Below are 21922 nucleotides of genomic sequence, written 5' to 3'. Positions count from 1 at the left end.
CTGAGTGGGTCAGTGGGAAAACAGCAGCACTGAGCTCAAAGGGGTTCCAGGCTGCAGGGCTCAGCACACCTTAGTGGTGATGAGACCCTAGCATGGTAGGGCCAGCAGGGTCTGACCCAAGGGGCGCTCGCAGCTCATGAATGAATCATCACAGTGTCCCAAACCCTGCCACTTGGTGGCCATAGCCAGATGGAGGTTGGGCCCTGGGAGGGGCTCACACACTGATAGATGACCTCCTGCACAGGCAGTGAGCCACATGCTTCCCCAGGTCCTGCACATGCTCCAGGCCAGCAGCTGCAACAAATGCCTGTTCTTTCCTCCCCTTTGGTTCTGGGGAGCCAAGCAGGATGAGCAAGGACAAAGGATGGAGTATGGATGAGGTTGATGGGACCACACAGATGCCAGCACTGAGGTCCAGCCACAGACTGAAGTCCAGATGGTTCTGTGTGCCCCACCCTCAGATTTGTCTCCTTCTCTCCCACCCTGTCACTAGCCCAGACCTCCCAGACTCCCCAACCCCCAGAACCATGAGCAGGCCCCCGACTGTGAGGGTTGCCCTCCCGATCCTGTGCATGCCAGGAGGCCAGTCCTCCAAAGGCAATCTTGCAGTACATCACTTCCGTGTCCCAAAGGTGCAGTTACTAGTCGCTGTCCACACTATTGAACCCAAGTTCTAAGGCCTGGTGGGGAAGACTCTCTGCTCTGCCCCTACCCCCACCTCTGCATGGACAGCCATGCTGCCTGCTGCCCTGTTCCTTGTTTTTGCCAATGCCTGTTTGCCTTCAGTTCCTTGCTCTTTCTTTCTCCTGCTGTCCTCTATCCGGGATGTGCCCTCTCTTTATGGAAATGCTGCTCAAATACCACTGATTCCTCCAGGACACCTTAGCAACTGCTTACCTGATTTAGGACCAGTTTACACTGCTGCCTGGGCCAGAGAAGGTTCTTAGAGGCTAGATAACTGGTCAAAGCCATCTCTGCCCCAGCCCCAGCCCCAGCCCCAGGCACAGGGTCTGGTTCCACAGGCCTGGTTGCTGCTCAGGAAATGTCAGCAGCCTCCTGCTTGGTCAAAAATGGCTCTTTTGCTTTGGAATTTCAATGGGAGAACATCTATTTCAGTAGTTTTGGCTCATTAAAAGTACTTTGCTAGATCCTGGATATTCCTAGGAACTTTGTTTCTAGTGTTAGAGGATAAAATTTAAAATTAAATTTAAAAATAAAAAAAAAGTAAAATCATGACCCTTATGTGGATATAAAATAAACACGTACCAAGTAACAATTTGTTAATTAAACAAGTTGCCAGTAAGATGTTACTATCAGGGGGCACCTGGGTTGCTCAGTGAGTTGTATCCAGCTCTTAATTTCGGCTCAGGGTCGTGAGATCAAGCCTATTTCTGGCAGTGCTGAGCCCGCTTGGGATGGTCTCTCTCCCTCTCTCTCTCTCTGTGTCTCTGTCTCTCTGCCCCTCCCCTGCTCTCTCTCTCTCTCTCTCTCTCAAAATAAATACACTTTAAGAAAAAAAAAGATGCTACTATCAGTTCAAAGTAGAATCCAAAGGTCAGACACATTTATAGATCAGAAATATTGAAATAAACTTGCAAATGGAGGCAAAACTGACTTTTCCACTGTGGGGGAGGGTTATCCTTAGATAAGATCCATTTGCATTGCTATCAGTTTTCTACAATTTGCAGAGTTGTAAAAGAGCTCAAAGATAATAGAAGGCTCAGAGCCCCCACAAAATCAGAACCAGACAACCTAGAAGGGTATGTTCCAAGGATGCATAACTTTCCATTGGAGAATCCAGGAATCTTTTTTGCTTCATGCAATTTTCCATCCACTAACAGCTCACAGCTGAAGACAACCCAAATGTCCATCAGTAGGAAAATGGATCTAGTATGGTATGGTAAATTCATACAATGGAACACTATACAGTAACCAAATAGATATTACTTTTGCATGCCACAGGTACATGCAACAAAATTGATTAATCTCATAGGCCTAATGTTGAGTGAAAGGAGGCAGAAGAATAGAAAATAAATAATAGTGGGGCACCTGAGTGGCTCAGTTGGTTGAGCGTCTGACTTCGGCTCAAGTCATGATCTTATGATTCGTGGGTTCGAGCCCCGTGTCGGGCTCTATGCTGACAGCTCAGAGCCTGGAGCCTGCTTCCGATTCTGTGTCTCCCTCTCTGCCCCTCCCCCCACTCACACTCTGTCTCTCTCAAAAATAAACGTTAAAAATAAAAAATAACAATAAAAAAAGAAAATAAATAATAGTATTTATAAAGAAAAGAATAAAGGTTTCCCCTGTAATCTGAAAGCAGAATGTTTCTATGAAATCTTTCCTTCTTTCTTTCTCTCCCTCCCTTTTTCTTTCAATTTGAGAGAGAGAAAGGGAGAGAGAGAACATTAGTGAAGGAGAGGCCATACGCTTTTGCCCTCAAAACTGATGCAGATGGGGAGCACAACTGACTTGTAGACAGACATAAGAAATCTTTTGGGGATGATGGAAATGTTTTTAAACTGGATTATGGTCGTATTTACACAACTTTATAAATTTACTAAACAGCACTGAATTGTACGTAAGATAAAATAAAATTTAAAAGGAACAAAAATCAAACCAAACCCGAATTAGAGAGAGAAAAGGGTCATCTGTATATATTGGACATGTCCTTCACCATCAGTCTTCACAGATACTTGTAAAGATAGGACAGTGAGGTGAAAGCCCATTCTAGTAACTGTGTCCTGAGTCTCCAGGATTGAGGTGATGGTCGGGAAAAAATCCTGAAAATGTGGACAGAAGTCCGTCTGCAGATCTCGTGCCAACTGTACAACCAAACCCAAAAGGGGCTGATGAGCAAAACTGTTCTTGGTTTGCAGGTGAGTCTTCAAACTCTGAACTATCTCATTTTGATGATAGACCAACTGATTGAAGGACTGGCACTTGTCAATAACTTCTTTGTAAAATTTGCCAAAGTGTTCTGTAAGGTTCAGTTCTCTCCATTTCAGCAGACCCTCAAAAAAGTAGGTTTTGACTTCCTCATCATAGCTTGCAGTTCTATCAATCTGGTGAATAATATCAATATTCACATTCCCCAATTGTTCAGCAAATGTAAGAAACCTGTATGTATTCTCCATCTTGTGGGAAACAGGTTTTGTCTTCATGGCTGCAGAGACAAAGGGGCCTGTGAGGACCTAGGTAAGGGTCTAAAGGATGGAACTGACGGTACAGAGGTAAACTTGCTCACCTGGGTTTTTTTTTTAATGTTTACTTATTTTTGAGAGAGAGAGAGAGCACAAGCAGGGGAGGGGCAGAGAAACAGGGGGACAGAGGATCCAAAGTGGGCTCTGTGCTGACAGCAGAGAGCCCTATGTGGGGCTCAAACTGGCAAACCATGAGACCATGACCTGAGGCAAAGTTGGGCGCTTAACTGACTGAGCCACCCAGGTGCCCTAGAACATATCTATTTATTTTTTATATTTGTTTATATTCATGAAGTATCTCTAGAAGGATATCCAGAAACTGAATATAAGTAGGTGCATTTGGGAAGAGGAACCATAGGAATGGATGTCTTCTGAAATTAAAATTCTGAAATAAAATTAAAACAAATAACCATAAGGGAATTATATGAATAACTTTATGCCAATGGTTTTTGAAAACATCAATAAAACAGCCACTTTCCTACAAAAATATGACTTATCAAAGATGACACGGAAAGAAGTAGAAATTCTGTCTGGGGGTGCCTGGCTGGCTCAGTCTGTAGAGCACGCAACTCTTGATCTGAGTAGTGAGTTCAAGCCCCATGTTGGGCATAGAGCCTACATTCAAAAAAATTGTGTAAATATAGAACCATTAAAGAAATGGAATGCTTAGTTTAAAATCAGCATCCTATCCTCCGAAAAGTCTCACAACAAACAAAACCAAAGAAAAATACCAGGCCTGGATAATTTTATAGGCAACCTCAGCAAACATTGCAAAGAACAGAAACATCCTCTTATACATAATCTTCCAGATAAAGAAGAAAACATCAGTCGCCTCAACTCATTATGACTTTATTATAAATTGAATCCCAAACCAGCCATGGACAGTACAAGAAAGCAAAAGTAGGGGTATCGGGCAGCTCAGTGGGTTGGGCGTAGGTCTCTTGATTTCAGCTCCCAGGGTCGTAGGATCGAGCCCGTGTTGGGCTCTATGCTGAGCATGGACCCTGCTTAGGATTCTCTCTCCCTCGGCCCCTCTCCCCCGCTGGTGCTCTCTCTTTCTCCAAAATAGAAAATAAATAAAAAAAGAAAGCAAAAAGTAAAGGGCAACATCATTTATGGGCATAAATGCAAAAATGCTAAATAAAATATTAGTGAATAGTCCAGCAATGTATGAAAAATTTATCAAGTCCATTTTTCTTTTTCATGGGAAACTAACATGATGTAATAAAAATTTATTAAGGTAGTTCAAGCAAAGGAGAAAATCTGTAAGATAATAGTGACCTAACAGAACTTCCTTAACTTGATAAAGATACTTAGCTTCATGTTTTTGGTTGCTCACCTGTTTAGTGTCTGTGTCCCCTGCTGCACGGGGAGCGCCAGGAGGGCAGGGCTTGTGTTTTTATCACTACTGTCTACCTCATGCCTAGCACCGTCCTGGGTACACTGTAAATACGTGTTGCAGGAAAGGTGGACCTTTGAGCTGAGGTAAGGCTTTGGGACAAGAGAGCTCTACACTCATCACCCCACCGCGCCAAACGCAGCATCCAGGAGCATCTGCCATCCGGAGCTCTAGCGCAAAACCTGACCCGTCAGAACCACGTGCCGGAGTCTTTTTTTGTGGCTGGCCAGGTGAAAGGGCGCCTGCGCTACCCAGAGACCCGAGGGAGGTGAACGGAGTGGGCGGGGCCGTAGGCGCCTGCGCGGCGACGGGACGTGGGCGGAGCCTTAGGGCGCCTGCGCAATTGTCAGGCGCTGTGTGGGGCGGCCCTGGGGCGGCCCAGGGGCGGGCCGAGGGCGGGGGCCGCGAAGGAGGCAGGGCGGGCCGGGCGAACGGCGCCGCGGGGTTGGCTGCTGCCCTGAGGCCGGACTCAACGGATTCGGGCCGCGCCACCGGGCGACCTCGCCGCCCGGCCCCATCCCGGAGCCAGCGAGCGAGCGAGGCGGCGCCGCGCGGTAAGAGCCGGGGCCGGGTTCCCTCAGTGTGCGCTGGCGGGCCTGTCCATCTCCTCAGCGCCGCCCGCGCGGCCAGGCCCAGGCGGCCCCGCAGACCCCAGCGGGCCCGCGCCTGCGCGGTCCCCCGCTGCCCACCCCCCTCCCCCCCCCCAGCCCGTCCCGCGCCTGCGCTGTCCCCTTCCCGGGCACCTAGGCCGACCCCTGGGTCCGCGGCCACTGCTGTCTGTTATTGGGTCCCAGGTGGCTCTGCACCCCAGCACCCCAGTCCCCGCCTGCTGGTCCCTCTGAGGCGTCGGGTTGAACGTGACCCTCGCCGTTTCCTTTCCTCGCTCCCCAGGAGAGGCTGGGGCCGGCGCCCCATAGCCCTGGTCCCTTCTCCCGGCGGAGACAGCGCTGCCCGGGGCCTCGAGGACGCGATTCTGGGAGCAGGGCTGCGGCCGCCGGACCCCGGGCCTCCTGAAGGCTCTGTTTCCGCCAGGGCACGCGCCCCCACCCTCGCCCGCGCCGATGGGAGGTCATCTTTATGCGAGCGGAATGTTCTTTTTTTCTTGAAACCTGGTTACTTGCATCAGGGTGGATATGAATCTGGTGTTTTGCCGAGGAATTCTGCATTTAACTCAATCTGGTCATTGTATGGCATAACTGGTTATATTTAAGACATACTTCATTGTTGAGCACCTCCCCTGGAGATGACTGGAAAATAAATCAGTTTCCACGTAGTTTCAGCCTATTTACGAGACCAAGTAAGAATTCCTGTGATCATTCAAATGTAGAGATCCTTCATTTGTTAGTGCCCTTGGTAATTTCCCGGCACGTATGGGAGGGCCAGGAAAAATTCCTATAAATTCTCTGCAGTGTGTTGGTTACAGAGAAAAATATCGTAAGAAGAGCGTCTCAAGTCATTGATAATGTTTCCTAAGTTTACAACAGATTCAGGAAACTGAAAAATGTTGCAGAGCCCAAGAGCGTTTGCTGTCAGCCAGGAGGATGTATCTTGAGATGAAATCAGAGCTTTGTAGATATCAGTAGACATCAGCATAACACATGCAGTTATGAAATAGTCAAACAATACTGATAGGTGTATCTGTAAGGAGCAGTAGGGTTATTGATTTGGGGAAAATTTTTTTGGTAAAGAAATAGCTAATCCAATAATTTATCTTCCTTCTTAAAAATGTCTCTTTCCCTCTTTTGATTTAGTGTGCACCAAGCAGAGCCTTTAAAGACTCAGCAACTTTAGGTAGCTGGAGAATGTTTCTTAATAGCTGTGTGTACTCTAGGTGTGTAGGGATTTTTCTTGACATTCATTTTCAGTAAGAAAGTGAATATTGTGCCATAGAAAAGCTTTAAACTTGCATTTTTAGGATGTGTATCTACATTGTGTTGTCTTGAGATGGGGTTTCTGTGAAGCAGAGGTTCTCTTTATAATTGATTTGAGACAGTACATCTTAATTTCAGATGACTCAGATGATAGTATATGGGTTCAAAATTACTACCAGGGTTGGGTTTTCACCTAAGACTTGCCATATAACCACATACATATTTAAATCACATGGCTACCTTGTACATAGTATTACATCAACTGTCCAGCTCAGTCGAGGACTAGTCAGTGAGGGTGTCAGCAGGCTAGAGATTCTCTTGGTTTTATGGCTTTGGGCAAGTCAGTTTTCCTTTCTGGACCTTCCTTTCCCTATTTGTAAAGTGTGGATGGGGGTGGAGTGGGTGAAGGAGGGGTGGAGGTGAAAGGAGCTTGAGTTCCCGTTTTTTGTTTTTGTTTTTGTTTTTAATGTTTATTGATTAGAGAGAGAGAGAGAGAGAGAGCGTGAGCGCAAGCAGGGCAGGGGCAGAGAGAGAGGGGGACAGAAGATCTGAAGCAGGCTCTGTGTGTTGACAGCAGAGAGCCTCATGCAGGGCTTGAACTCATGAGGAGATTATTATGTGAGCTGAAGTCAGACACTTAACTGACCAAGCCACGCAGGCGCCCAAGTTGCCAGTTTTAACATTTAATGTATCCTTGTCAATAGAGTCCTCTTTGGCTTTTGGTAGAAATGGGTCTTCTCACCAGTTCCATGACATTGTTTGTGGTCCCTCCACAAGGACTGGGAGTTGGTGAGAACAAATCTTGGAGACTCTTGGTCAGACCCCTGAAATGGAGTGTTGAATGGGCCTTGACATATTGAGAAAAACAAGGACAATATGGGAAATTTTTCGTTAAATTTATTCAATTAAAGGATTGCCCTTTTTTAAAAAAAAAAATTTTTTTTTTAACGTTTATTTATTTTTGAGACAGAGAGAGACAGAGCATGAATGGGGGAGGGGCAGAGAGAGAGGGAGACACAGAATCAGAAGCAGGCTCCAGGCTCTGAGCCATCAGCCCAGAGCCCGACGCGGGGCTCGAACTCACGGACTGTGAGATTGTGACCTGAGTTGAAGTCGGACGCCCAACCGACTGAGCCACCCAGGCGCCCCAGGATTGCCCTTTCTAAAAAAATATATGTCATTTTCTTGGTGTTAAAAATTAAACATCTTTTATGAAATGATGGTGCTGGCAAATGGTGGTATATGGTGATTGTAAATGGCAAATACAGGCTGGTTATCTTATCACAATAATATATTTTTAGATATAAAGAGAGCCTAGAAACTATTGTTTTGCTATTGTTAGGGAGTTCAGGGAAAATTTCCTGGGGCTTTTGGTGCTAAGAAAATTAAAATAAAGGTTATTTTTTAAAAGTAAATATGAGTTTACTTCGTGGTCATCTGTCCAAATACACAGGCAACTGAGAAGGCTTTGTTACATTTGCTTGATATTAAAGATGTTACTATTCTGATTAGTCTTTCCTACTGGATATAAAGTGTCAGGATATTTTGTGTGTGTGTGTGCTTGTGCCAACAAAATAAGCCTAGGCAGGGAAATTCCTCCTGGTAGTTGGAATTGTTAGTGGTGAATAGACTAGCTGCCGAGGTAAAGAACCCCCATGGGGTTTCTCTGTTAGCTCAGAAATCTTTTGGTATGTGACTTTAGAATTTTGCTGTGAAACAGCCTATCAAGAAATTAGGCTTATAGATTGAATTTCAGATATGCTGAAGCAAAGAAGTGGCTATGCTTTGTTCCAAAGTGAATGTAGCAGGGGCGCCTGGGTGGCTCATTCGGTTACGTCCCACTTTGGCTCAGATTTTGACGTTTAAGCATCCGACTTAGGCTCAGATCATGATCTCACAACTGGTGAGTTCGAGCCCCACATCAGGCTCTGTACTGACAGCTCACAGCCTGGAGCCTGCCTCGGATTCTGTGTCTTCCCCTCTCTCTGGCCCTCCCCAGCTTGTGCTCTGTCTCTCAAAACTAATGTAGCAGATGATCTCTATATCTGCGAAGTCTTTATAAAATTCATCCTGGTCTGCTGTTAATAGGACTTAGAGTTAGTTATTGTAAATTTTTTTACTTACTTATTTTTGTACTCACAAAACTGTAATATATTAAAATGTATCATACATTAAAAAATTATTTTAACGTTTATTTATTATTGAGAGACAGAGACAGAGCATGAGCATGGGAGGGGCAGAGAGAGGAGGAGATACAGAATCTGAAGCAGGCTCCCAGCTCTGAGCTGTCAGCACAGAGCCCAATGTGGGGCTCAAACTCACAAACTGCAAGATCATGGCCTGAGCTGAAGTTGGACGCTTAACTGACTGAGCCACCCAGGTGCTCCAAACATACGTTTTAAAAGTGTCTTTTTTTTTTTTTAAGTTTATTTATTTATTTTGAGAGAAAGCGCCTAGAAGCACGGGCACATGCAAGCGTGGGGGAAGGTCAGAGAGAGAGAGGGAGAGAGAATCCCAAGCAGGCTCAACACTGTCAGCATAGAGCCTGACTTGGGGCTTGAATTCACAAACAGTGAGGTCATTACCTAAGCTGAAACCAAGAGTTAGATGCTCAACCAACTGAGCCAACCCAGGTGCCCCTCATTTTAAAAGTGTCTTGAATTAAAATTACAAATGCAGTTTAATTTTTCGTAATACTAACTTCTGTACTCTTCTCAGCTACCTGTAAGTTCTCCATGTTCAAAACTTTAAAAAATTTTTTTATTTTATTTATTTATTTATTTTAATGTTTATTTTTTTTGAGAGAGAGAGGTAGTGTCTGTGCATGGGGGAGGGTACTGACAGAGAGGAGTGAGAGGATTTGAAGTGGGATTTGCACTGACAGCAAAGAGCCCAATGCGGGGCTCGAAGTTACTAACTGTGAGACCATGACCTGAGCTGAAGTTGGATGCTTAACCGACTGAGCCACCCAGGTACCCCCCAAATTTTTATTTTAAGTAGGCTTCACGCCGAATGTGGGGCTTGAAATCATGACACTGAGATCAGGAGTCATGTGCTCCACCTATTGAGCCAGCCAGGTGCTCCGTAAGTTCTCCATTTTCAAAGGATAATTTGGTAACCCCCAAAAGGAAATTTGTCCCCTAGAAAAGAGTGCAGATCTTGTTTACAGTGCTTTTCTTGATTGTTTCCCATGTCTTCAGTGTAGTTCTTTTCTGATTAAATCCAGAGGTTTGTTCCTGCCTCCATATTTCCAAAATATATCTGTTCATAGTCACTCCTCCCAACCCCACCCTCACCCCATCCCCAATTTTAAGGCCTTCAGTGGCTCCCACTATCTTCATAATAGATTTACTAATCCTTAGCTTGGTTTCTGTGACACCTCATCACCGGGCTCTGGCCTCCACTCTCATCCTTCTACTCCCCCTTTTTGGTGCTTCACTGAGTTTTGCTGAATAACTCTTGGTCCCTTAACTCTTTCCAGTCTCCATGTTTCCCTCTGCTGGAATGCTCTTCGCTCACTTCATCTGAATTATCTCCTTCAAACTCAGCTTAGATATTACCTTGCCTTGAAGGGATCTCTTGACCTATCTCCGGCATACTTGTCTAGTTCCTTGTCCAGGTAGGATTTGGTGGCCTGTGTTTTGTCTGTTTACTCCATGAGCCAGTGACATCACAGTGCACAGCAGAGTGTGTGGTTTGACTGAAGGTTGTTACATCTGCTGGGTGTGTTATGTGCTAGGCATGTCCGCACTACCAAGAAAGTAGAGATCACCTAGTCCCTGCCCTTTGGAGTTTTTCACTCCAGGTGTGCATGACCTCTCAGGCCCTGAGACACCTCCCATTGTACACACCAGTTTGCAGTCTATTTAATTGTATCTTGGTGTCTAATTCAAATCTTACTTCTTGAAGGAGGGGACTATCTCTAATATCTGTGTTGTAATCCAGAAACCAGGTGGGCATTAACTTTCTTCCTGGCTCTAGAGGGAATATGCATTTGTTGTATATTGCTTCCCCCGTTCCCCTTGTATATATACCTTCACCTTGGTTGGTTTTTTGTTTTTGTTTTTGTTTTTGTTTTTGTTTTTGTTTTTGTTTTTGTTTTTGTTTTAATTTGATGTATTTGGGCAATCAAGGTTTAAGAAATCAAGCTATTAAATTTTAAGTTTATCCATTGTGTGTGTAGCCTAGGGAAAACAAAAATGATAAAGGAAGGGCACTTGGCTGGCTCAGTGGGGAGAGAGTGTGACTCTTGATCTCAGGGTTGTGAGTTTGAGCCCCATGTTGGACGTAGAGATTACTTAAAAATAAATCTTGAGAAAAAAATGATAAAAGCCCATATTATACTTCTTGTCAAAAGAACTGAGGTTATCCGAAGAAAAATTTAAAAGACCTTGGTTAAGCTTAGGAAAGAAGCATGCAAAAAATCTGGCAGCATTGTTAAGATTTATAAAGAAGTATCTGTTAAAAATTAAAGGTGTCCTTTTCTTCCTCTCTCCCTTCTCATGTTCTTGGGAAAAATCCTCAGTCAGCCATTTTTCAGTCACACGTCTTCTACCGAGAATTCCCGAGGCAGTCCGTTGGAGCTGCTTGTTTTCCAGAACAGTCACAATTGCACTTTCTCCCAGGAGATGCCCCTTTTCTCCTACATAGAAGACAGCCAGTGTCCTGAGGCCCACTCCCTTCTTTGCCTGGAAGCTTCTTGTTATGGTTTGGTTTTATCCTACCAGGCTCAAGGATTCTTGAGTGGAAACTATTAAATTTTCTTCTTGTACACTTTTCTTTTTAAATATTAGTGGGTTTGGGCTAGTCTTAAATCTTTTCTCTCATGTTCTTTCTTGTTCTCCCTTTCTGGTCTGGTTTCTGCAAACTCCATTGAATCGTTACAGTTACCCAGGTTTGCTGTCTCTCCCCTGTTACAAATTACCTGCTGGACTCTGCAACCCGAGCTCCCTCATTTTTATTCTTTATGCTCCCCTCATTGTACGCTTATTCAGCCTGACTCAGTCCCCCCACGCAAGGCCTGCAGCCTTGTATTTTTTTAATCCTTCTTTGTTTTGTTTTTGTTTTTGTTTTTCTCTTTAAGTAGGCTTCATGCCTAGCGCAGAGCCCACTGTGGAGCCTGAACTCACAACCCTGAGATCAAGACCTGAGCTGAGATCGAGTCAGATGCTTAACGGACTGAGCCACCCAGGTGCCCCTGGTCTGTCTTTGTTTTTTTTGTTTATCTCTTCCTTGCTTCAACTCTTGTCTCCCATACTTTATTCTTTTTTTTTTTTTTTTTAATTTTTTTTTTCAACGTTTATTTATTTTTGGGACAGAGAGAGACAGAGCATGAACGGGGGAGGGGCAGAGAGAGAGGGAGACACAGAATCGGAAACAGGCTCCAGGCTCCGAGCCATCAGCCCAGAGCCTGACGCGGGGCTCGAACTCACGGACAGCGAGATCGTGACCTGGCTGAAGTCGGACGCTTAACCGACTGCGCCACCCAGGTGCCCCCCATACTTTATTCTTTAACATTCTTTATTATGTCATGTGTTCATTTGAACACAGGAATATCTGAGTGCATATATTCATTTGAATACCTGAATGATGTTTTCATGTATTCATTTGCAAACATGTATTTTTTTTTAATATTTATTTATTTTTTGAGAGACAGCACAAATTGGGGAGGGGCAGAGAGAGGAGACACAGAATCCGAAGCAGGCTCCAAGGTGTCAGCACAGAGCCCGATGCAGGTCTTGAACTCACAAACTGTGAGATTGTGACCTGAGTCGAAGTCGGATGCTTAACTGACTGAGCCACCCAGATGCCCCATGTATATTTCTTTTAAAATAACAGGTTTATTGAGATAGAATTAATTCACCCTAAAGTTCACCCTTTTCAAAGTGTACACTTCAGTGGTTTTAAGTATATCCATAGAGTTGTGCATTGATCACCACTCTATAATTTCAGAACATTTTCATCACCTCAGAAAGAAGCCTTGAACTTTTTTTTTTTTTTTTTTAGTATTTAGTTATTTTTGAGAGACAGAGACAGAGCATGTGTCGGGGGAGGGACAGAGAGAGAGGGAGACTCAGAATCTGAAGCAGGCTCCAGGCTCTGAGCTATCAGCACAGAGCCTGACCCTGGGCTCAAACCCATGAACCGTGAGATCGTGACCTGAGCTAAAGTTGGATGCTTAACCAACTGAGTCACCCAGGCACCCCAAGAAGCCTTGTTCTGATTAATAGTCCCCCATTCTCCCTTCCCTGCAGTCCCTGGAAATCCCAATCTACTTTCTGTCTTTATGGATTTGCCTATTCTGGATATTTCATATAAGTGGAATCATACAAATTGTGGTCATTTGTCTGCCTTCCTTCATTTAGTGTAATTTTTTTAAGGGTTGTTGATGTTGTAACATTTATTTACACTTTATTCCTTTTATGGCCAAATAATAGTTTATATTTTGTTGATGGACATTTGGGTTTTTTCCACTTTTGACGATTATGAATAATGCTGCTGTGAACATTCATGTACAGGTTTCTTTGTGGATGAGTATTTTCAGTTCTCTTGCATATGTACTTCAGAGTGGAATCACTGGGTCATGTGGTAGCTATGCTAAAGTTTTTGAGGAACCACCAGTGATGCAGTTTTCCAAAAATGCATCATTTTACATTCCCACCAGCAGTGTATGAGGGTTTCAAGTTCTTCCCTTCTCATCAGCATTGGGTTTTTGGAGGATACTTTTAAAAAATAAATGGGATATTTTTGACACTTTTGCTTCTTGTTTTCTTTTTCTTTTTAATGTTTATCCACTTATTTTAAAAAAAAAATTTTTTTTTTCAACGTTTATTTATTTTTGGGACAGAGAGAGACAGAGCATGAACGGGGGAGGGGCAGAGAGAGAGGGAGACACAGAATCAGAAACAGGCTCCAGGCTCTGAGCCATCAGCCCAGAGCCCGACGCGGGGCTCTAACTCACGGACCAGGAGATCGTGACCTGGCTGAAGTCGGACGCTTAACCGACTGCGCCACCCAGGCGCCCCTGTTTATCCACTTATTTTGAGAGACAGCGAGTGAGCAGGGGAAGGGCAGAGAGAAAGAGGGAGACAGAATCCTAAGCAGACTCCACACCTTCAGCACAGAGCCCGATGCGGGGCTCAAACCCATGAACAATGAGATCATGACCTTAGCCGAAATCAAGAGTTGGATGCTCAACCAACCGAACCACCCATGCTTCTTGTTTTCTTTGCTTAATACTTCTGGAAGTTCCATTAAATTAGCTGGTATTGGTTACCTGGGGGGCTCAGTTGGTTAAGCATCTGACTCTTGCTTCCGGCTCAGGTCATGATCTCATGGTTCATGAGTTTGAGCCCCGTGTAGGGCTCCACGCTGATGGTGTGGAGCCTGCTTGGGATTCTCTCTCTTTCCCTTTCTCTCTGACCCTCTTTCTCTAAATAAATAAGCCTGCTTGGGATTCTCTCTCTTTCCCTTTCTCTCTGCCCCTCTTTCTCTAAATAAACAAACAAACAAACAAACAAATAAACTTAAAAAAATTAGCTGGTATCACTCTTACTCGTGATTAAAGACTTCCTAGTAATAATCCATAATAAAAATATCTTAGTTTTTCAAGTCAGGAGATAATTATTTGTTTGTTTATTTTTCATTTTCTTTAATAAACTCTATGCCCAATGTGGGACTAAAACTCAAGACCCCAAGATCAAGTCACATACTCTACCAACTATGCTAGCCAGGTGCTCCATCAGTTCAGATATCTATTAGTGGCTGTTAAGTGCCAGGCACTGTTCTAGGCTCTGGGCAACAGCATTGAACAAACCAGCCAAACTCCCCTGCACTCTTAGAATTCTATTTTCTGGTGGGGGAGTGGATGGGAAGTCGGGAAATAAATAATATAGATAGGATTTTACCAGTGCAGTGTGACTCTGTGGCAGTTTTCTGAGTAGCGTATATGAATCTACCAAAGGCTAGATTACCCTAAACATTACAAGTTATTGTAAGTCAGTATTAGTATTACTCACCTTGCAGGTAAAAGTAGCAACTTTCATAAAGGGGAAAATAGAAAACCAGCTGGATAATGCAGATACAGAGTTTTTCTGGGGGATAAACTGATAGGCCTGAAAGGTAAGTGGGTAAGTCCTTGGTAGCAAAGTTTGCATATTTATAAATTGTATACAAATCCCCTTACTCTAGTGATCAGTAATAAACAACCTTGACCAAAAAGCCATGTAAGGTATATAATATGTGTTGGAAGTTTTTGTTTTTTTTTTTTTAAATTTTTTTTTTTCAACATTTACTTATTTTTGGGACAGAGAGACAGAGCATGAACGGGGGAGGAGCAGAGAGAGAGGGAGACACAGAATGGGAAACAGGCTCCAGGCTCTGAGCCATCAGCCCAGAGCCCGACGCGGGGCTCGAACTCACGGACCGCGAGATCGTGACCTGGTTGAAGTCGGACGCTTAACCGACTGCGCCACCCAGGCGCCCCATGTGTTGGAAGTTTTTGATGGGTGCAGCCAAGAGGATTTTTGGGTGACTTGGCAAAACTTCCAGGCCCACACGATAGTCTTGTTTTCTTCCTGAACTTTTATATACTTATAATACTGCCCTGTGAATTATTGAAATTGCCCCTACAGTAAAGCCTACTCTAAATTATTCATGCTGATGCTTACGGAAAATAATCTGGGTCATCTAGAGTGGTTAGGTCTGGAGGGGAAAAAAGATGTCCTCCCCACAAGGGCAGATTTACATTGATATGCAGCCTAGTGGGGCCTGCACTAACTCCTCTTGGTTGGCTCTAGAAGTAATGCAGTTAAACATTTCTGTTCTGATTTTGTTTTTTTTTATATTTGTATTTGACTTGGAAATGAAGTTAGAAAAACACACTTTAGACACGCATTTACTCAACCTTCCTGTTACCTATCCAGTTCAAAGGCTTGCTGGGCCAGACCCAGCTCAATCATCATGGAATGCAAATCATTTATTAATAACCAGAATTTCACTGTAGTTAATAAAATACTTTGCAAAAAAAGTTTTTTGGCATTTCAGTTACTAATGTTCCTTGTTTTTAAATTAAAAAAACGCAAACTGGAAGTTTATGTTAAAGTTTTTTTTATAATGTTTGTTTATTTTTGAGAGAGCAAGTGGGGGAGGGGCAGAGAGAGAGGGAGACAGAGAATCCCGGAGGCTCTGTACTGCTCCTAATGCAGGCCTTGAACCCAGGAGTTATGAGATCATGACCTGAGCCAAAACCAAAAGTTGACACGTAACTGACTGAGCCACCCAAGTGCTCTAAAGTTTGTTTGTTTTTTTTTTAGTTATCTTTTTTTAAGTAATCTCTACACCCAACATGGGGCTCGAACTCACAACCCCAAGATCAAGAGTCGCATGTTCCCCCAACCGAGCCAGCCAGGCATCCTAAATTTTGGATTTCTTAAAAGTCTAGTATAGGGGCGCCTGGGTGGCGCAGTCGGTTAAGCGTCCGACTTCAGCCAGGTCACGATCTTGCGGTCCGTGAGTTCGAGACCCGCGTCAGGCTCTGGGCTGATGGCTCGGAGCCTGGAGCCTGTTTCCAATTCTGTGTCTCCCTCTCTCTCTGCCCCTCCCCCGTTCATGCTCTGTCTCTCTCTGTCCCAAAAATAAATAAAAACATTGAAAAAAAAAATTTGAAAAAAAAAAAAGTCTAGTATAGAATATAAATGTCAATCAGAAAGCTGTCTAGCTGTACTGGTTTGTTTGTTTGTTTGTTTGTTTATTTTGTACTGGATTTTTAATCACTTCCTCTCCTGGCTTTGCTCTGACTCCTCCCATCACACATGTGCTTAGTTGGGTTGGGTTCCAAAACCTTATTTATAAAACTAATTTAATTCATAAGGTTTATGAGGTTAATGTTAATAGTACTGTGGAATCGATTGAGCATCTATAGCAGCGGAGCTGAAAAAGCATACATTTCATGTGTATCTTTCATTAAATATGGTCCTCTCACAACACATCTTGAGGTAGTTAGCACAACTATTATTTTCCTTAATTTTATAAATGAGGAAACAAGGTTAAAAATACAGAGTTAACCAGTGGCCACACTTGGATTTGAGCCACGGTTTCTGACTAAAAGTTTTATGTTTTTGCTGCCTTTCAACTAGAATGCATTTGTCATAAGGTTGAAGGAACTACAGTACTTTGTAGCCTGGAGAATGGAAGACTTAGGTGGGTGTTGTTTCTCTTGTAATTGAAATATTTGAAGAGCTTTCACGTGTAAAGAGGGGTGAAATTATTCCCTTTGCTTTGGCAGGTATTCTGGTAAGTGGTAGTTAAAGTTGTACTGACATTTGGCTCCATAAACTGCCCAAGAATTGGAGGGACTGCCCTTTCAAGCTACTACCTAATAATGAAGGCTTTGGGTGTTGAGGGATGATGAGTAGGGGATTAAACTTGATGCCAGACCACTGTTAGCAAAGTCCTCTCCCCTTTTACATTTCTTTGCTTCCTCCCTCTGCATCCTTTCTTGCCTGAGCTCTTGGCTGGGCATCCTCCCTTCTCCTTGCCTCTTTTTCCTTAAGCCACTCAGAGTCAAGTTTTCAAAGTGGGACATGGGACGCCTGGGTGGCTCAGTCGGTTGAGCATCTGACTTCAGCTAGATCATGATCTCACGGTTTGTGGGTTTGAGCCCCACATTGGGCTCTGTGCTGACAGCTCTGAGCCTAGAGCCTGCTTCTGATTCTGTGTCTCCCTCTCTTTCTGCCCCTCCCTCACTCACACTCTCAAAAATAAACATTAAAAAAATTTAAAAGTGGGACAGTCTCTTGCTAATATTTAATGATAATTCTCTTTGGTTCATTTTTCTCACATTTAGAATATATCCTTATTCCTTCTGTATTACTTAATTTATTTTTTATTTTTTAGAGAGAGAGTGTATGTGTGCATGCATGCAGGTGGGGGGTGGTAGGAGCAGAGAGAGAGAGTCCCAAGCAGGCTCTGCACTGTCAGCATGGAGCCTGACATGGGGCCTGATCCCACGAACCATGAGATCATGACCTGAGTCGAAAATCAAGAGTCAGATGCTCAGTAACTGAGTCCCCCACATGCTCCAAGTATTACTTTATTTTATTTATGTTTTTAAAGATTCTGGTTTTAAGTAATCTCTGCACCCAACATAGGGCTCTCACAACCCTGAGATCAAGAGTTGTATGCTGTACCAATTGAGCCAGCCAAGTGCCCTTCCTTCTGTATTATTTTATTTAAAATTTTTTTTTCAACGTTTATTTATTTTTGGGACAGAGAGAGACAGAGCATGAACGGGGGAGGGGCAGAGAGAGAGGGAGACACAGAATCGGAAACAGGCTCCAGGCTCTGAGCCATCAGCCCAGAGCCCGACGCGGGGCTCGAACTCGCGGACCGCAAGATCGTGACCTGGCTGAAGTCGGACGCTTAACTGACTGCGCCACCCAGGCGCCCCCTTTCTGTATTATTTTAAATAAAGTGACAGTAAGGAATGAATTTGGAATTTATAATATTTTCCAATAGTATTCCTAGGGAGATTTTTTTAAATGTTTATTTATTTTTAAGGTGGGGGGGGTGGGGGGGACAAAGGATCTGAAGCGGCTCTATGCTGTCATGATAGCAGGGAGCCTGATGTGGGGCTCGAATCATGAGCTGTGGGATCATGACCTGAACCAAGGTCAGACGCTCAACTGACTGAGCCACCCAGAGATTTTGTTTTGTAACTGGAAATGAAAAGGGAAGAGTGTATACTAGGATGGTAGGCTAAAGAGGGGTTTATTTTGTAAGTATGAGATTCTCTGAAGAAAGGCTAATGCAGTATTTACTGTCTTACCCAGGTTTATATCCTTGGAGAGAAACACCCAGGTTTCTTACCTTGTTTCGTTCCCAGTTGCATGTGATTATAGAAAAAGCTACATAGGCACTGTGTTTGCATAGCCAAAGGAGTTATACACTGCAGATGGGCAGAGAGGGTGGTAAGCAGTGGTAGTAGGTTCTGTGTTGACATCAGAATGGCTTCTGAGAAAGGATCATTAGAACTCTTAGTCACCACACATCTTTGAAAGTGGTTTCAGAGATTAGTGAGATCAAGAAGAAAAAGACCTGTTATCTCTCAGATGGCCAATGAATTTTTGCATAGCAGTTACTGGTTTATCTTTTGTCTATGTACTTTAAAAAAAATTTGTCAGAAGCCCAGACTTTAGATATTTGTTCAGTGATTAAATCTCCATGCCATGCTGTGTCAGAAGTGTGCTTGGTGAATTTCAGATGGTAAGGGTAGCTGAACTGAAAAAAAGATTGCATCAAGTTACAAGCAAGTGAGAAAGTAAGCTAGGAGAATTCTTCCTGCCAAACTACCATAGAATGCTTTTTAAAATAATTGAATTTATCCCACTGCTGTCTGATGGTTTAGAGATGAACCATTGTGAATATCTGATACCTAGCTAACTGAGGTTAGTGTAGGAACTTCCCATTTCTGCTGATGTCTGGTGATAAATCAGCCCTCCCAGCCCCACTAGTAGAAGGCTTTTGAAGAGCGAAGAGGAGGATCCAACTACTTTCAAGACAGTTCATTTAGTGTAGGGGCATCTCTGATTATTAGCTGTCCCGGAATCTGCCTCTTGATATCTGTTGTTCACTAGTCCTATTCCTGCCTTCCTGGATTTTTTCAGATTTGAAAACAGCCATATTTTTTAAACAACCTCTTAAGTTGAAAGTCTTTCTTCTTTGACTTGTTTCCAGAGCTCTGTATTAGAATTTGAAGATTTCCATTGCTGAGTTGGGGGTAAGATGCTGTGATACTTGTATGGGAATCTGTTATTATTACTATTTTTTAATTAAAAAAAAATGTTTATTTTAGAGAGAGCGCACACACGAGAAGGAGAGGGGCAGAGATAGAGAGGGAGACACAGAATCCAAAGCAGGCTCCAGGCTCTGAGCTTGTCAGCACAGAGCCTGACTCGGGTCTTTAACTCAACCCGATCCGTGAGATCATGACCTGGGCCCAAGTAGGACGCTGAACCAACTGAGCCAGCCAGGCGCCCTGGGAATCTGTTATTCTTAATATATGCTACTAATAACCTTTTACTGAAATTCAGCTTGCTAATAATAACATCATGTAGCAGTGTTCTAAAATTTTACTTTTTAAAAGATTGGAATGAAACATTAAAAGAAAAAAAATTTTACATGTTATATTTTCTTAATACCGGATTGGTTATGTTTTATTCAAATTCTGACATGTCATTGAGGTTTATTGCTTGGACATTGAAGACAAGCAGTATGATCCTAAATTGGCAACAGCAAAATCAGTGTAATTGAGTTAAATGGTGTATCTCAGCATTTTAACAAGGAAGTGTGGACTATGACATTTTGAACTCAGAAGGAAGTGCTTTCCACTGTTTTTCTCTTTTTTGTCTTATATCCTTATCCTACCACTAATCAGTGAACAGAAGTTCTACACTCTGTTACAGGTTGTCTCATAACAGGCGGTGAACTGTGTAATAGGTGGTTAATTGGCCTGTCTAGAAAGACTTTATTAGGATTTACTTCTGACACACATGTCCTTTTCAGCAGAGATTTGGGCTGTTCACCTCATAGCTTTGATTTTTGTCTGTTTTTCAGGTATTTGGTTCCATTTTCTTTACAGTTGTTAAATGATATCTTTAAAGTACTTATCCCTGCCTTGCCTCATAAGTGGGTATTTGTATCCTCAGTGAGGCCTGTGAGGACCAGTCTCTATACAACTGCATCTGAAGGTGTGTTGGTAATTGCTGGAAGAGTTACAGTCTAAGGGCTGGGGCCCTCATGAGGTGGGGGGGACCATTGGTATCAGTGCCATAGGTTGTCTGAGCTAGACCTTGAGGGTACATGAGCTGTGCTCGTCCTTTGAGGTTGGCTTTGAAGGAGGAGGCATTTTCAGTGAATGGACATTAGAGTTGAGGGGAGAACACATCAGTTCATGGGAGCTGTGTGAGTAAGGCAGAGTGACCAGTGCTGGATTCGTGAAAGAGAAACAGGCCTGCTGCTCTAAATTTAGGCCGTTTGGAGAGAAGTCCCAGAGACTGGTTTTGGAATTGTAGGTCAGGCTGTTTTGTGGAGGACTGATGTCAAGCAAAGAGATTCGGACTTTTAATATTCTTGCTGAGTATGGCATAAGACTTCTGTTCATCTTTTTCATCGTGGTTCACTTTGTATATTATTTCTTGTGTTCTTTTGCTCCCTTCCCTACTGGTGCCTTTCCTTTCCTCCCTGCTTGTGGATCTGTGTGCCAAGCCTAGGGTTGCCAGAGAAAATACAGATGCCCAATTATATTTAAATTTGAGATAAACAGCATTTTTTTTTTTTTTTGCTCTAATTGTGTACCAAATGCTGCCTAGATAAAATACAGTGAAGTGATTGCTGTAGTGGAAGTACCAGGAGATGTCATTTGAGCTGAATCTTGACATGACATGTGAGCAGCTATTTCACAGGCAAGAAGATGGTAAGGAGCTCTCAGGGATAGGTAACGGTAGGAGCAGAAGTTTGGGTGTTTGGAAAAGCATGGCTATGTTTGTGTGTAAAACAGGAAACCAGGTGGGGAAGGTCGGTGAGAGCTGAGATCTGGAAGACGTGTGTTGGTCATTGGAGTGTTTGGTCTGAGGCAGGGAGTGGGGCATTGCCTGCCACAGGGGAGTGCAGGGTGGACTTTGTGCTTCGGTGTGGAGAAACAGTTGTGGTGTGGGAGCACTGCAGTCTGGGAGAACATCATGAGGCTGTGGTAGTTGTCAGGCTATACTTTTTCCCAACAGAAATAGGCTGGAGCTGGGCTTGCAGGGGTGGTGGGGATGGAGAGGAGGGAATGCTGTAAGTCTTGGCAAGACACGACTCTACCATAGTGAAACATCTGTGAACATTGAACACACCAAAGGCCCTCTGGAGTCTCACCGTACATGCCACCCCTTGAGATAAAGAAGGACAATCCAGAGTTCCCCAGTTGTGGTGGAATGCCCTGGGTTTTGGAGTCAGACCGTCTCAGATCCCTGCTGTACGTTTGCCAGCTGTGAAGGGTCAGGTTATCCTTTTTCCAGTGGACTTGATAATCATACCCATCTCCTTAGATGAAGGACAGTTGAATGAAATGATGTGTGTGAAGTTTCCAGCGCTTGGTGCATATATTTGGCCTGCAGGTTTTACTTCTTTTCCTCTTGCCAGTGAGGTTTCAGAGGGTTGTGAGAACGGTAGAGTTTGGCCATACATACCCTCTGGGGTGGTCAGTCTCTGCCAGGCAGCTAGGGGACTGCAGAAAGAGGTGCAGCTAAGCAGTGAGACCTGTGGCTCCTTCTCACATTTCATTCTGGGAGATCAGAGAGAGCCCTTCTTTGAGCTGTCCTTTCCCAGGAAATGTGGGTGGAAATCCAGGGTAGTAATAGGCCCTGTGGCAGGGACAGTCCCTTCCTATCAGCCAATTCTGTCGAGTTGCT

General features: G+C 43.8%; 1 protein-coding gene across 2 annotated transcripts in view; it reads left to right on the top strand.

Moving 5' to 3' along the window:
* Nucleotides 1-4974: 4974 nt before the first annotated feature.
* SPECC1L (sperm antigen with calponin homology and coiled-coil domains 1 like) overlaps nt 4975-21922 on the top strand; it is a 143398-nt gene continuing 126450 nt past the window's right edge. Inside the window, exon 1 of one of the 2 annotated variants that reach the window (XM_043557898.1) lies at nt 4975-5153. The gene's annotated coding sequence lies outside the window, so the exon portion shown is untranslated. Of the gene's footprint in view, nt 5154-11645; nt 11671-21922 lie in introns of those variants that run through there. The other variant, XM_043557899.1, reaches the window with a different exon arrangement.

Source organism: Prionailurus bengalensis, chromosome D3 (genome assembly GCF_016509475.1).
Source record: "Prionailurus bengalensis isolate Pbe53 chromosome D3, Fcat_Pben_1.1_paternal_pri, whole genome shotgun sequence".
In the NCBI taxonomy this organism is placed as follows: Eukaryota; Metazoa; Chordata; class Mammalia; order Carnivora; family Felidae; genus Prionailurus; species Prionailurus bengalensis.
The sequence above is the reverse complement of the archived record's forward strand: the minus strand, read 5'-3'. Positions and strand labels throughout refer to the sequence as shown.